The sequence below is a fragment of the Crocuta crocuta genome, unplaced genomic scaffold, assembly GCF_008692635.1.
Source record: "Crocuta crocuta isolate KB4526 unplaced genomic scaffold, BGI_CrCroc_1.0 scaffold166, whole genome shotgun sequence".
Lineage (NCBI taxonomy): Eukaryota > Metazoa > Chordata > Mammalia > Carnivora > Hyaenidae > Crocuta > Crocuta crocuta.
The window spans coordinates 3,415,783-3,425,652 of NW_027531018.1; positions in this window are offsets into that span (position 1 = coordinate 3,415,783).

Here is a 9,870-nt window from a genome sequence, read left to right on the forward strand (position 1 = left end):
TGTTTTATTAACTGAAGTATCTTTAGTACCTAGAGTGGGTGCTAGATAATGGTTTAATAAATGAAGAACTTCCACTTTATTAAAGAAAAATTTTATTTAGTTCTATTTAGATGAACAACTGAACAATTTGATACTAGGAACCCTAAAAGTATATTCTATTTTTAAAACCTGAGTATATATTTTCAGGAAAGATATTCAAACCACAAAATGAAGTCAGATTTCTTTTCTATTTCCCTCTATGAATTATTACTTGCTTTGCCTAAGAAAAAAACAGATGGTCACTTGCAAGATTAACGACTGTACTGTGCTATTTCAGCCCACAAGTTTTACCACACATGACATCCACAATCTGAGCATGGGTCCCATGTTTCTGTTCATCAGAGAAGATTTTTGCACTCTGCTTGTTGACTCTGTGCAGTTGCATCCAGTTGGCTCTGACAGGTTAGTATCACTCTAAATGATGAGGGTTCCATTTCTGGAATTGCTGTGTTTCCACTAGGCACAAGGGCTAATTAGATCTCACATATAATCAGGTATATTTAGGGAAAAAAGGAGAGGGAGGCAATAAGTAACCATTATTATTGTCTGGATGTCAGGGAGTCATGCCCAGTGCACATTACCCTTTGAGTATAATTTAGTGTTGTCTTATTTTACATTCCTGCATCTACTGATCCCCTTATGTCCTTATATGAGTAGCTGACATTATTCACTTACTAGTGCCAGATACTGTTATAATCACTATATATATATATATATGTATATACATATATCTTAAGTATAAATATGTTAAGTATATATATGCATATATATATAATTAACTCTTCTCAGCAATATGATGAAATATATTTTAATTATCCCTTTTTATGGAGACATAGAGACAATTTACCCAAGTTCACATGGCTAGCTAGTAAATGGCAGAGTTAGCATTCACACCAGTAGTCTTCCTCTAACCCATGCTCTCAAATGCTATCCTAGTATGAGATTACTATGTGAGTTTTCTGTTCAAAGGTTCCCTGATGCCTGTTAAATTTACCTCCCTTGCCAGCCAGCACTTTCCATACTCTGGCATCATTTTGTCCTCCACTGCATCTGCTGACATTCTCTCTGCTTCGAACACTCTGTTTCACTAAAGGATTTATTGCTAAATCCCGTCTGCTGTGTTCATGGTGATTTACTTTTTAAAATCCTTCATAAGAGACTGTGTGATATGTAGGAATGTATTAATTATCTTTAATCCTCATGGACAGTGCTTAGTTGCCTGAAGAGGGAATACACACTTCAGGGATGGTGAGGTGGCATTTAATCAAACAGGGCACTTTCACAGAGAAAGAGCTCCTAGAAGCTCTTCAACTGTTTAGCTCTAATCAACTCTAGGTGTTTTGTTGATTAGCGAAATGAATGTTAGAAATAGTTTTTACTAGTGAAATGAATTGTGTTCTAGATGTGTGAATTAGCCAGAAATGTGGTAGAATATAAGAATGCAGTAGGCTCAGCAGTCTCCCACCCTTTTCTATGGTGTCTATAGCCTGATTCCCAAATATTGCCTGTGGGGAGCCTCCTATTCAGATAAGTCTGGTCGTCTTGAGATTTTTGGAGTGATGGGGGTCGGAGGGGGGGTCAGCATTCAGAGCTGACAGCTAAGAAAGAATTCTTAGAAAGGTGTCTTTGGTGCAAAAAGGTGATTTTATTAAAGCACTGGGACAAGACCCGTGGGCAGGGAGAGCTCACTGGGGTTGTGAAGAATGTCTGGTTATATATACTGTGGAGTTGGAGGAGGTAAAGTCAAGGGAAAGTTTTTAAAGAGATTTTCATATGCTAAAGAAGATTCACAAGTTTCTGGAGGCCTAGCCATTGTCAGGCTGAGGTTGTTTTTTCCCTCGGGCAAAGCTGGGAGTTCCTGGAGAAACATTTTACTCTGCCAGCCTCAAGTATTTGTCAATGGGCTGCAGGTTATAAGGAAATTTAATTTACTTGCCATTTCCTTCTTGCCTTTGTTCCCTGTGTCACTATGGAGGGGTGATGTTGGGGCCCCAGGGAATAGAGTCTACAGGTTTCTGGAGATAAGGCTATTGATAAGATTGCGTTTTTTCTTGTAATTTACTAAGTTATTTGTAAACTGATGGAGACTGTCAGTTAACCATTTGTTTTCTTTTCTTCCTTTGTTTTTGGGCAGCCAGAGGTGCCTGAGGAATATCACATACATCCCACCTGGGGGTGCATGTGTGTGCTAGCTTGTATTTAGCCCTCAGCCCGCCTTATGCTCCCTCATCAGACTCAGGAAAAACACAAGGTTCCTTGACACTGCCTTTGAAAAACTCTGTTTCCAATCTAGTGACTAGTGACCCTTTTGATGAGGAAGCGTGGGGCAACCTGAGGGCAAAGTACAGGCTAACAGCACTTCCTATCCCCATAGGTGGAATATGTTTCATATTCCTTGAACACTCCTGGCCACTCAAGAACAAAGGAAAGGGGTTTAAGTGCTTGCTATGGTAAAGTGGGAAACTGAGGCAAATGAAAAATTAAATTCCCTTACTGCCTACAGCCCATTGACAAGTCCTTGAAACAGGCAGAATGACCTTCTTCTAGGAGCTAAGGGCAAAAGGGAATCTTGGTTTAAACATTATCCTGACTCTCCAGGTCCTGTAAGTCTACTTTAACATATAAAAATTCCATTGGAAATTTTCTCTATCTCAACTCCCCAGGATATATGCTGGCAATCCTACTCCAAGCATATGGCCCCCCGATATACATCTGAAGGATCTCATGACTGAAGTTTTAGTACACAGTAATTAATAAATGGTGTTTTCCTAACAGGAGCTTGATCCTCAAGGTCCTAAGAAACTTGCTTCCAAAATACCTTAGAGGCTTACTCTATCACTAACCCCCTTCCAATCTGAAGGTATATAATCAGTTACCCATCACAATCCCAGTGCAGTTCTTTCTGCCCACGGGTCTGGTCCCCGTGGTTTAATAAAAATTACCTTTTTGCACCAAAATCATCTTCAAGAATTCTTTCTTGGCTGTTGGCTCCAGACCATCCCCACCTCACCCCAAAAACTCCATCACTTTCATGTCAGCAATTGGAGCACCTAAAAAGACAGCTGAAACCTCATTTCATAAAATACATTACTATTTACTTATTGTCTATTTGCTAATAAATGTAGGCGTAGACAAATTGAGTTGAGAGTTACTTTTTTGGAAATTGGTAGTGAGATAGAGGAGGCTCCTTGGGCCTTACGTCTAATAGCCATTCCCTATCTCTGGTAACAGGTATCTATGATCAAATTCTAATTATAAACGCCACATTGGCTGCATGAGTTTGGTACCACACCTGTTCCAGGTTCCTTTCTCCTTTATAAACTCTTCTCTTAAGTATTGTTGGTAGACCTCCCTTTCCAAAGGAGAATCACTGAGAACAAAGCCCACAAAACGCAAATGGAGTTGGTTATTCAGGTTTATTTTATTTTTATTTTTAAATATTTTTATTTATTTCTAGGAGAGAGAGAGAGAGAGAGAGACAGCGTGAGCAGGGGAGGGTCAGAGAGAGAGGAAGATACAGACTCTGAACAGGCTCCAGGCTCTGAGCTGGCAGTCAGCACAGAGCCCGACGTGGGGCTCGAACCCACAAACCGCGAGATCATGAGCTAAGCGAAAGTCGGACGCTTAACCGACTAAGCCACCCAGGCGCCCCAGGTTTATTTTAGTCTGGCAGGACGGCCCCTCCGAGCACCCGAAAAGTCCTCAGAAGAGTGCCCCGCGGGAGCCATAGCTCAGGGTTTATATAAGGACAGGGGTGAAGCCGGTGTAGAGAAGCGAGAATTGCGACTAGAGGTGGGGATTGCTTAACAGTTGTTTGAAGAACATGTTGACGGTTCTAATCACAATGTTCCTTAAGGATTTACATCTCAGGGACTTGCTGCAGCCAGGTGGAGCTAGGTTCCTCAACCCCTGACCTTTTACCGGAATAGAGTTTGAGATCAAACAAGGGTTGGTATTTCCTCATTTGCAAGCCCCTCACCTTTTGGCCCAAGGGAGTTTTTACATTGTCTCCTGCTGAGACACTGTTCATCTCAGCTATACATTTCACGGAACATTTTATCTTTTTATTTCATGGCCCACCTCAAAATTCCACAGTCTCATGAAGGCTTTGCTGATTCTTTCAACCCTTTCTCATCATTGACATGGGCTCGTACTGCAGTTATATATGGCACACATTAAAAAATCTTTTCATCCTATACAAATTTCCCAGACAGTGTTCATTACCTGATTGAGATACAGCTTAATTGAGGAACAAGACTCACATTAAGGAATCCCAGTTGGTGATAAGCCAGTTCCAGCTGGGAGCCATTCCTCTGCAGAGGAGTATGCAGTGTTGTTGCTTTGCTCCCAGGTTCCTTTGCCCTTTGTTCCTGGTGGTGTTTTGTTTACCATTGTTGTTTTGTCCTGCTATTTACCTTTGGAGAGTTTGAACTTTGACAGAAGCAAAATTACAAAATCAAAGCCAAAGATGATAGAGAAAAATTGTTCTTTAATTAAAAAAATTTTTTTAAATGTTTTCATTTCTGAGAGAGAGAGAGAGAGAGGCAGCGTGAGCAGGCGAGGGTCAGAGAGAGAGGGAGACACAGAATCCGAGTAGGCTCCAGGCTCTGAGCTAGCTGTCAGCACAGAGCCCGACGCGGGGCTCGAACCCACGAACCGTGAGATCATGACCTGAGCCGAAGTCCAATGCTTAACTGACTGAGCCAACCAGGTGCCCCCAAAATTGTTCCTTAATATGTGGTTTCCAGATCAAAGGAGAAAAGTTTTAATCCACCAGTTTATTATTTTTAACTTGCAGTAACACACAGAACAGAGTATTCTGCTATAAAAGCCATGTTTATACTGAAATTCTTAAGAATTTTTTAATGTTTATTTATTTATTTTTGGGAGAGAGAGAGATTGCGCAAAAGCAGAGGAAGTGGCAGAAAGAGAGGGAGACACAGAATCTGAAGCAGGTTCCAGACTCCAAGCTGTCAGCACAGAGCCCAATAAGGGGCTCAAATTCATGAACTGCAAGATCATGACCTGAGCCAGTCAGATGCTTGCCACCCAGGTGACCCTATTATTGAAATTCTTGAAAAGAAACAATTTTGTATAGCGAATCTGTGAATGTGAAGTTCTATAGCTTAATGCTCTTCTCTTTAAATTAATAGTTCTTACAGATTTTTATTTTTATTTTTTTAAAATTTTTATTTAGTCTTGAGAGAAAAAGAGAGAGCGAGCGAGAAAGAGACAGACAGAGCCTGAGTCGGGGAGAGGCAGAGAGACAGGGAGACACAGAATCCAAAGCAGGCTCCAGGCTCTGAGCTGTCAGCACAGAGCTCGATGCAGGGCTCAAACTCACCAGCTGTGAGATCATGACCTGAACTGAAGTCAGATACTTAACTGATTAGCCACCCAGGCACCCCCTTTTTACAAATTTTTAAAGAAAACTTAAGATTTCTTAGGAAACTTGTTTTATATATACACATATACATATATAATTTTATATATTCTATACCTTCACATAACATTTATAATTATTATATAATTATGTATAAACATATAATTGCATCAGAAGAGACCACACACCATTGTGGTGAAGAATTACATTATTTAATAGTTCAAATAATGTCTATTCAAACTGGATTTAAAGTCCTTAAAAGATAGGAACCTGTTGAAGACTGTTTTTAGATTTTCCTTACACCCAATCCTAGGCACAGGGGAAGAAGGGGATCTAGTATTAAGTGCTGACTGACTTAGTCTGTCTAGCATTTTAAGTAAATTCACTGACAGAATCAACTTCATATATATAATTATTCTTCTAAACATTTTGTGAATCTGACTGATTTAATATAGCATTGTACCTCACAGCAACTCATAAGAACATTGCGAACTTGAGAATATACAGGAAAAAAACCTGGCGTAAGAGCCAGATCAAATAATAGATTTAGCTAATAGAATTAAAAAAAAAAATAAACAGAAGGCAGGTTTTCTAAAATGTCTTGGTAACTATGGGCTTAACTACTTTATTAGAAAGAGTACCCTTGTTGGGATGAGCACTGGGTGTTGTATGTAAGTGATGAATCACTAAATTCTACTCCTGAAATCATTATTACACTATATGTTTACTAACTTGAATTTAAGAAAAAAAAGCGCATTTAATTTGTTTAACCTGATTTCATAAATAATTGTGTTGTTCCTACTTATAACTTGATCTAATGAACGAACGAACAAACAAACAAACAAAGCCCTAATACTTACCAGCAGGGCAATGTAGGCTAAGTTATGTAATATCTTTGGATTTCATTTTCGATGTTTACAAAATGGGAACACCAGTATTCCTTGAGTTAATGTGAAAGCAGCCAGCACTGTGCCTGACACATAACTAACAATCAGCAGTACTAGTTTGCTGGGAAACAAGTTGAAATAACTTACTCAGAGAGCTTTCTTTAATTGTATCAGATAATCAATTATTGAATGCTAATTAGAAGCAGCATTATATGATGGTGAAGAGTGTGAACATGACCACATGCACATAGTAGTACATGTGACCTTGGGCGAGATACTTAAGCTTTCTGTGCCTCAGTTTCATCATAAAATGGAAATAATAAGACCTCTCTTGTGTTGAGGATTAAATTATTTGATGTACAGAAAGCATTTAGGACTGTGCTTAGCAGTGGCAGGCACTCCGTGCATTTCGGTGAATATTAAATTACATGCAAAGGATTGTATTGGGAATTTTAGAGGATAATAATTCTCAAAGATGAATGTGATGCAGTTCTTTTTTCAAGGAGTTTATAATATATTGCATATAGTAAAAGGGAGAGAAGCTAGCCTGGTTAATGAACTGTTGAATAGTGTTCAATAAAATGAGATACAAAGGAAAAAGACAATCTGCCATAAGAAAAGTAGAATAAGGAGTCAGAAATTCAGACTAGACAGACCAATGAGAGCTTCAAACGTGGCAGTGGCATTTGAACAGGCCTTAAAGGATAAGAATTTTAATAGACAGTGGGAAAACTTATTTTAGCTTCACAGAATCACATGAGCATTTTCAGCTTGAAAATGCTTGGAATGTTTGGGAAATAGACATGGCTAGAATGGAGGAGGCATTAGAAAATGTACGAAAAGAGGGGATGGCAATCAGGTAAGGAGAATCTTGCATGCAATGCTAAGAATTTATTCATGAAGAATGGAGGCTACCTCCTTTCCCTCCCATAATATGCAATATATTATAGTAAGCTTTTTGAAAATAAGAACTGAGTCACATTCATCTTTGAGAGTTATTATCCACTACAATTCCTAGTAATTTGCAACGAGAAACTTTTTTTAACCTAATTTTTTTTTAAATTGAGCTAATTGTAGATTCACATGCAGTTATAAGAAATATACAGAGAAATTTCTTGTACAGTGTGCCCAGTTTCCCTCAATTGTTAATATTTTGCAGACTTTATTAATAAAATACCACAACTAGGATTTGACATCGATATAGTTCACTCATCTTACAGTATCAAATTTCTCCAGTATTATTCATTCCTGTGCATGTGTGTATTAAGTTCTTCTCCTGTATGTGTTTGTGTGACCACAGTAAAGATCCTGAACAGCACAATGCTATCAACATCCCTTGTGTTGCTTCTATAACTTAACTCATTCACTTCTGCTCTCTTCCTCCAATTGCTGCAAATACTAATCTGTCTTCCATTTCTGCTATTTTTCTAACCTATCAGGATTGAATTTTTTCACTCAAGATAACTTCCCAGAGATTTATCATAGCTGTTGTGTGTATATCAATAGTTCCTTTCGAATTCTGAGTTGTATCCACTGTATGGGGGTGCCGCAGTTTCTTTCATCATTCACCTGTTGAATGCCATTTGGGCTGACTACAGACTCTGGCGATTACAAATAAAGCTGCCATGAACATCCACATGCAGGTTTTCCTGTGAACACAGGTTTTCATTTCTTTGGCATAAATATGTTGGAGTGTAATTGTTGGGTCATATGATAGTTACATGTTTAGATTTTTAAGAAATTGCCCAACTGTTTTCCAGAGTGGCTGTACCATTTCTCATTTCCATCAACAATGCATGTGTGATCTAATTTCTGTGCATCTTCACTAGCATTTGGAGCTGTCATTCCTTTTTATCTTGCTCATTCTGATATGAGTGTAGTGATACTCATTTGGACTTTACTTTGAATTTCTTAATAGCTAATCATGTGCGGGTATTTTTCATTCTCTTATTTGCTATCTGTATATCCTCTTTGGTGAAATGTCTGTTTATATTTTTGCCCATTTTCTAATTGTATGGTTTGATTTTTTTTTTTTATTGTTGAGGGTTGAGAGAACTTTATATATTTAGATACGTGATTTGCAATCATGTTCTCCCAAATTGTGGCTTGTCTTTTCATCCTTTTCAGGGAGTTTTCAAAGAATAAAAGTTTTAGTTTTGATGAGGTCCAGGGGATACAGAGATCAATGGACAAGGGAATTCCTTCCAGAAAGCAAAATCTGGGAAATCTTACCTCCCCATCTCCCACTGCCTGGACGAAACTGCATTTTCTCAAAATTCCTGTCGGCAAGAATTTCACCACTGCTATGAACTAGTGTCTATTTTTTCAATTATTTCCTTTTTAAAATGAAAGTGCTTACTGTGCCTATCTTGTCTTTGCCATAACCTAAATATGGGAATGAGTATGAGTGCATGTATGTAAGGGAGAGAGGCCAGGGAGGCAGACAATTTATATTTTTAGGTTACAGGTCACTGGACCGTGAGAAGACATATTCATATTTAGAGAGGGACATGCATCACCCAGAGATTCTGGACTTCGAGCAGTTTGCAGTTACTGGAAGGGACTTTGGCTTCTATCCCTTAGGAAGGAGGTACATGGATTCTTTGTGTGGAAAGAAGGGTGGAAAGGATATTTGATGAGCAGAAGGATGGACTGTGGTAGAGTCTGACTAGCTGTTTACCAAACCTATTTCCTTTTCTTCCTAGGAATACAGTTGGGTTACATATGGACTGAGTTGTGACCTCCTCAGATTCATATGTTGAAACCCTAGCCCCTAAACTGACTATATAAAGAGATGGGGTCTTTAGGAGGTAATTAAGATTAAATGAGGCTATAATGGCCATGCTTTATTTTGATAGGACTATGGCTTTATGAGAAGAAGATGACTTTCTTCTCTTACTTCTCTCTCTTCTCTCCTCACCTCCCTCTCTCTGCCTCTCTTTCCTCCTCATTTCTCATTCTCTCCTTCTCTGCCTCTCCCTCTTTTCCTACCCACTCCTTCTCATTCATGTGAGGACACAATGGGAAGGTGGCCGTCTGTAAGCCAGGAAGAGAGTTCTTACCAGACACTTTGATCTTGGACTTCCCAGCAATCAGAACTGTGACAAATAAATTTCTATACTTTAAGCCACCTAGTCTGTGCTATTTTGTTATGGCAACGGGAGTTGATTAATATGTCTCTCTTAGATATGTCATATAAATGAGTTCTAGTTAGGGACCAGAAATTATGTGCCTCATTTTCAGAAAAGCCCACAAGATTAGTTTTGCCTTATTTCCCATGCTCTTATTCCTCCTACTGGCTCAAAGAAGATGTGCCCGATGAATTTGAAAACAAAGTGTTAAATATGGCAAAGTAAAAATAAGATGGAAGGTGCCTGAATCTCTGAATCACAGAGGGCAGAGAGTGGCCCACTGGTCAGGACCCCTTACTTTGGACTATATATGTGCAAGAAATAACTTTTAGTATGCAAGCCAATACTTTGAGAGGTTATCTATGATAGCAGGTGGAGTAACCCTATCTAGCACAATAGGAATGTCACTAGAGAACATGGAGGAAAAAAG